Source organism: Triticum dicoccoides, chromosome 6A (genome assembly GCF_002162155.2).
Source record: "Triticum dicoccoides isolate Atlit2015 ecotype Zavitan chromosome 6A, WEW_v2.0, whole genome shotgun sequence".
NCBI classification, from domain to species: Eukaryota; Viridiplantae; Streptophyta; class Magnoliopsida; order Poales; family Poaceae; genus Triticum; species Triticum dicoccoides.
This window is the reverse complement of record NC_041390.1, coordinates 4,989,488-4,996,697: the sequence shown is the minus strand read 5'-3', so window position 1 is coordinate 4,996,697 and position 7,210 is coordinate 4,989,488.

The window sequence follows — 7,210 nt, the reverse complement described above, 5'->3', positions numbered from 1 at the left end:
AGTGGGATTTTTGCTCGACCAGGTGATAGACCCCACAGGAGAATTTCATTACCCGCTACCGCAGTAATGCCAAATTGTGTGTGTGTGTGTGTGTGTGTATAACGTGTACAATATATAGTATCGTAAAATACCAGCAAACGAAAAAGAATTAACTGGAAAACACAAAATTAAAGAAAAAAGAAATCCTGAACCCAACCCCCTCCCCCAAACCTTTTAGTACCGGCTGGTGTTACCAACCGGTACTAAAAGGCTCCCCGCCCCCGGCACAAGCTCCTGCCACGTGGTGGCCCTTTAGCGGCGGTTCGTGCAGAACCGGTACTAAAGGGGGGGGGAGGGGGGGAGACTTTTAGTCCTCATCCTTTAGTGCCGGTTACAGAACCGGCACTAAAGGGCATTACGTACCGATGCTATAGCCCGGTTCTGCACTAGTGGTACAAGGCAAGGACGAGGATTTAGAGCTCTCGGGTGCTCCGCACCCCTATACGTACAATATCAGGAAAAAATACCGAGAAAATTGAAAAAAAAAACTAGGATTTTGGGGTATCAAACGTGGGTTTCCGATGCACTCCCGTCTGAAATTTGGTGAAAAGATATCAGGAAACGTACTCGCGACAAAAAAGACAAAAAATTCCTATGTATAGCAAAACACTGTTTGGGTACATTTTTTCGGGCAATAATTCCTTCGCCACGGATACGTTTTTGGGTATTTTTTCACGAAATTTCACGCGAAAATAGATTGGGAAACCAGGTTTGACATCCCGAAAATTTGGATTTTTTTTATTTTCCGAAAAAAATTTACGAATATTTTTCGTATAGGGGTGTGGAGCACCCGAGAGCTCCCGTGTATTTTCCTACAAGGCAATTGCTAATGCCATAGCCGAGATCATATGGGTACAACCCTTATTGTGAGAGTTGGTAGTCTCTCAAACTCAGCCGCCGGTCCTTGAAGTTGACTATAATTTTCTGAAGGAACGCATTGCACAGAAGCTACTTCATGTCAAGTTCCTCTCCTCTAAAGATTAACTTGCTGACATCTTCACGAAGCCTCTTCTGCGGCCACAGTTTGTAGGTTGTAAGCATAATCTTAACTTGCTTTGTATCCCAGGACACAACTAAGATTGAGGGAGGGTGTTAGACTATATAATACGTAGCCTCTATACATGATTTGTATTCCGTATTGTACACCTTAGTGTAACTTTATATATATGCGATACCACACCCGTTTTAGGGTGTCAAGCAGTTTCCCAACCACCACGTTTTACACGAATGAGGTGGCCGCGCAGAAAGGGGGAGTCCGAAACAATCGTCGTGCTGGAGGCGGAGGCGACTGCGGAGGCTGGGGTCATCCTTGAGGTGGCAAAGCATGTCGACGCAGGTGGCTGCACCGCGCATGAGGGTGGCCGGATCGTGCAGTGATGTCCACCAGCACATCCAATGGCAGCGACATCATTTATTGATGCCGCCCCCGCCCTCTTGCTTGTGTCCCTGACGTGGCGGTGGCGCCACTGCCTGCCATGGGTGATTGGGGGCCTCAGCCTGGGGCAAGAGTCGTGTACGGATTGAAGCTTAGATATAGCCGCAGTCAGCAGCCACATCGATTGCGAACTTGAATAACCCCATCGGATTTCCATAGAATTCGGTTTTCTCTCCACATCTCCAATGGAGGAAGAACATAGACGGGATTAGGGTTGTGCATCCTGGGATCTGTTTTGGCGGTTTGCGTATAAGAAGAGGTTTCCACAAACTGCGATTTTTCGTGGGATAATTTTCACGTACCACCTTAAAAACGTCCGTAAGGTATTTCTCTGTAGGTCCGTAGAGCCAGCCAATGCAATGATTTGTTTCCGTCACACGTACTCCAATTGGTCCCTGAATTTTTTTTTCAGGTTGCGGTTACCTTTTCTCTTTGAAACAACAGCATATACATATAAAAAAGATGGACCGTGTGCAAGGATGAATCGTCTCGTCATATGCTACAGATGAAAAAAAAGAATGATGCGTGCAGTGCAGGGTCAGGAAACCACGACGAAAAGGAAAACAAAACGGAAAGAAACAAGCCAGGCATACAAGATTGAAAGAGAAGAAGATGCGATGATGCTGAGGAACAAGTCGGGGTCCATCTTCTCCGGCCTCTTCCTACTCTCCAGGAATCGCGTGTGCCGCCTGGAGGCAGTCGCACGACGATTCTTCTCCAAGTCGGACAGTCGCGTCATCACACGGCCAACGACACCGCTGATCAGCTCTTGCAGTCGCAGACCGCAGGAGACCACCCCGTGGCACCACGACCCTCGGAAGGTCGCTGTGGCGACTGCTCTCGCTGCCAGTGCATCTGTCATCGCACTCCATCTCAGATACGGCCAGACCGTGCCCTTCACCGGGCGCACCCAGCTGGTCGTCATCTCCCACGAAAAGCTGCGCGAACTTTCCGAGGTCGAGTTCTCCAAGTTCAAGAAGGAGCGCCACTCCGAGATCCTCGGCCCGCGTCACCCCCACACCGTCCGAGTCAGCCACATTGCCCGTGAGATCATTACCGCCGCCCACATTGGCCTCGCCATCAGGCAGAAGCAGAATCAGAGGGGTGGCCGTGGCGTAAACCTGGACTGGATGGAGACGCTCGACTGGGAGGTGATCGTTGTCAGAGACAACAAGTTCCGGGTAGCAGCTATACCAGGGGTCGGCAAGATTATTATCTACACCGGAGTCCTCGACTATTGCAACAGTGACGCCGAGATTGCTTCTTTTCTTGCCCATGAGGTAGCTAACAGTTTTCTTTAATTTTAGTGTTTTTGCTTGCAAATATTTTGAAGTCATATATCCAACAACCGCCTAATCAGACTCTCAGACCTCTGTATTCGTCCAAGTGCCACGATGAGACCTAATTTGACGGCCATCAGCAACGGTAGCTCATCGAGAATAGCTATTCTAAATCGACCAAGTCATACACAGCCATAGTCGACTCGGCGATAGCAACCACACTCTGTTGACAACTCTAGCTGACATAGGTGCCTTCTTCCTGTTGTATACATAGGTTGCGCACGTTATTGCAAGACACACATCAGACATGATCAGCAACTGGTTTCCATTATACGTCTTGCTACGGAGGTAAACATATGCTACTGCACATTTTACATCCTAGCATGTGATCTAGGCCTTCATCACATCATTTATCGGACCTGCATATGCAAGTATTTCAAATTTGAAGATGATTAATGTAGGCACGAGATAGAGGCGGATTATATTGGGATGCTGCTGTTCGCCGTCGCTGGTTTCGATCCACGCATAGTACCACTGGTCTGGGACAAGCTTGCAAAGACAAAAGTAGACTCGGCATTGCAAACATTGCTAGATTACTTCACCGACGAGCATCCATCGAGCAAGAGGCGATCACAGCTTTTATCGCGGCCCGAGGTCTTGGAGGAGGCGCTGGAATTGTACCACCAAGTTAGACCTCGAGTGGAACCAAAGTATCCAAAAACAGAGGAATATGAGAAGTGCGGGGAGTATCGCGTCCTACCACATCTTCTTCATTTCTTCTGGAATCAGAAACAAAGGAATTAACAAAGTAATTGTTGACGCCCCATTACAAACAATGAATTTTGCTGCAAAATATGTCTCATCTCATGTGAAAGAGAGATCTTGCCTATGAATTGTAATACCATGCTTGAGCTCATGTTCTGAATCCTCCAAAATAGTGCTTTCCTGTATATATTCCTTCTTGTTTTAAACAATCCTGCATATATGTATCTACTAGCGGAATTGTAAAAAATGTACGAAGCCTAAAATATTACAATATGTTGATATGACCCTCACGGGGTACATATAGAGTACACGGTGAGATCCACAAACGCTCTTGGATTGGATGATGACGGCACCTTCAGTGCCGTTCTCCCTCCTGGGGCATGGAGCTACTTGAAGGGGACAGGAGGAGGAGCGGTGTTACATCTACCACAAGGCCGATGACGGGTCTCAGCGGCGTAGCGCAGCGGTGTTTTGGCGATGGGTGCATGTGGACTGCCAAGCGCATGAAGGCGGCGATGTGTAGCGTCACAATGACATCAACGGCAGAATGGCCTAGCAAGGTGAATGCGATCCCTCTTAAAGGTTGGATAGCAGAAGATGGCGGCGGTTGATCCTAGGGCGCGTGCATGTGGTGCCTGTGGAGGGTGTAGCTAGAACGGTTAGTAATCTCGGCTTGCCGATAGGGCGGCTTGGTGAGGCCCCCCGAATGTACGGTGTGTGTTGATGCGTGGTCAGGGCACATCGTCAAACTTGTAGATGTAGTGACAGTAGTTCCCACAATGGTGGATTTGGGTTGATCCTTGTAACTGTTTTGTGTGGTTCTGTTGAATAATATAATATAATGGATGTGTGCATTGCATGATGCAGAGGCCAGGGGTAATCCTTCTTTCTTTTTAACACTTCTGCTTCGGTACACCCTCCTTAAACACATCAAGGGCTGAGATCTGCCCATACCCCTTCGCTGTCAGGGGCATGATCGTCTTATGTAAAAAATTCCCCCCGCGCGTCCACGCCGATACCCCCCGCGTGCCTGTGTATACGGGGCTGCCGCACGAGCCGAACCGCTTGGCAGCCGTGAGGACGCGAGTCGAGCCGAGCCGTTAGCATCCATGGGCCAACAATGTCAGATACAGGGCGTGTCGGTGGGGGTGTACGTGTGGTCGTGGCGCGGTCGTGCAGTTAACTGCGCACTAATTGCGGCGCTGACTGCTCGCGACCGATCTCCTGCCGCCAGGCTTCTGCCGTCGTAGTCCGTGCCCTCCATTGCCGCGCGTGCGGCGACCGGGCGCCTTCCGCCTCGGGCCGGCAATTGACGCGACCGGTCGGCTAACGCCGCTGCGGCGACCGCCCGCCCGCCTTCAGACGCCACCAACGCTTCGATTGCCGCGCGTGCCGTCCCCGCGCCTTCACACGCCACCGCTGCCCCACCCAGACGCCACTGATGCCTCGCCTGCCGCTGCCGCGCCCAGACGCCACTGATGCCTCGCCTGCCGCGCCGCGCCTTCACACGCCGCCGCTGCCTCGCTTTCACATGCCACCGCTATCGCGTGTGCCGCCAGCCGCCCGCCTCTCCCTTGGGGCGCGCGCCACCGACGGCTCGCCCGCCCACCTCCCTCCCCCGCCATGTATAAAAGGCCGCGCCAGCCCTGACCAGGCCGTGCCATCTCCCTCGCCCCGCCCATCTCTCTCTTCCTCTCCTCGCCCGCCCATCTCCCTTTCCTCGCCGGCAATGTCTTCCAGCGACTCCGACGAGGTCGCATGGCCGACCGGCGTCTGGCCGCTGAGCCTCACCGTCGGCGACACGGAGGATCTGGCCCGGTACGGCGTGATGGTGCCGCCGGCAGCCAAAGTGCCGTGGCAATGGCGGATCGGGGCGGACGGCATCCCCACCATGGTACCATCGCCGATGAGGTAGCAGCTCCACGTGTTCCCTGGCGGCCGGTACAACCGGAGGGCCCGGCGCAGGTTCTGGCGCCGGAAGAACTTCGACATTGTACTCGGCGCGTTCAGGGACGCGGCGGCCGGCCACACCGTCAGTGACATTACCGGCGAGGCCGGCACTTCCCGTGGTCGCCGTCACCACGGCCCACCTCCAGCCGCCCCCACTGCCCCGGCACAGCAGGCGCCCCCTGACCCGGCGTTGGTCGAGATCCCGCCGGCGCAGGCCGCCCTCGCGCAAGACGAAGACCCCAACGACACGCCGGGGCTACTTGCGGTGCTGGCCCAGTCGGCAGAGGAGGCAGCGGCGGCGGCCACTCGTGAGGAACGAGAGCGGCTGGCGGCCATAGCGGCGGTGCAGGAGCAGCAGGCGCGGGAAGACAACTGGTGGGATTTCAGCGACGACGACGACGACGAAAGTGGCGGCGACGGCGGCGAAGGAGAGGCCGGCGGTATGGCACCGGTCGTCGACCTCACCGGCGCCAGCGACAACGAGTAGTCTAGTTTTAGGGTTTTTATTTAAATTTCGGTCTAAGTTATGTAAGAGCAATGCTTGGTTATGTTTAGTGTTATGTAAGGTAGTTTGAATTATGTATGAACTTGGAATGGCTTATCTGAAGAAAAAAAACCGTATGTTTAATTTGATGTTAGTCGTGCAATTTCAAAAAATAAACGGAAACATGCATTTCAACGTTACGAGAAAAATCAGTCACAAAACGCATGCATGGGGCCTTCACTCATACTCGAACGGTCTCTGGAGAACTTATCATGCATGCACACCAAAAACATATTGTGTCACGTCCGGGGTGTGGTATGTGGTGTTATCACCAAAAAATTAGAAAAAAATTCTTAAAGCGATAAAAAAGCCAAAAAACTTTTCATGCATCCTAATGATGATGGTGGAACACTATAAAAAATGTGGGTACATTTGAAGGCTGTTGGAAAAAACTCCTTTCAGACGGGGCCTTCGGTCCTGCCCAAACGGTGTCCGGAGAAGGAGGCCAATTTGTCGACATATTCGGAATGACCTCAATTTTTGCAAGTGAGTTGGTATGCCCACCCCCATAGTCAATACAAGAATTGAACGAATTTGAACATCAAAAACATGTTGCATCATGTCCGGGGGTGTGGTATGTGGTGTTTTCACCAAAAAAATTATTGAAAATTCATAAAGTAAAAAAAAGCCACAAAACTTGTCATGCATCTTAGTGATGATGGTGGAACACTATGGAAAAAATTTGAGTTCATTTCAAGGATGTTGAAAAAAACTCCTTTCGGACGGGTCCTTCAGTCCTGCCTGAACGGTATCCGGAGGAGGTCAATTTTCCGACATATTCGGAATGACCTCAACTTTTTCAAGTGAGTTGGTATGGTCACCCTGACATTCAATCCCAGAATTGAACGTATTTGAACACCAAAAACATCTGATGTCACGTCCGGGGTGTGCTATGTGCTGTTTTCACCGAAAAAATTATAGAAAATTCATAAAGCGATAAAAAAGATAGAAAACTTGGCATGCATCCTAGTGATGATGGTGGAACACTATAAAAAATTTGAGTTCATTTCAAGGATGTCGAACAAAAACTCCTTTCGGACGGGTCCTTCAGTCCTGCCCGAACGGTCTCCGGAGAAGGAGGTCAATTTTTCGACATATTCGGAATGACCTCAACTTTTGCAAGTGAGTTGGTATGGTCACCCTGACATGCAATCCAAGAATTGAACGTATTTGAACACCAAAAACATGTTGTGTCAC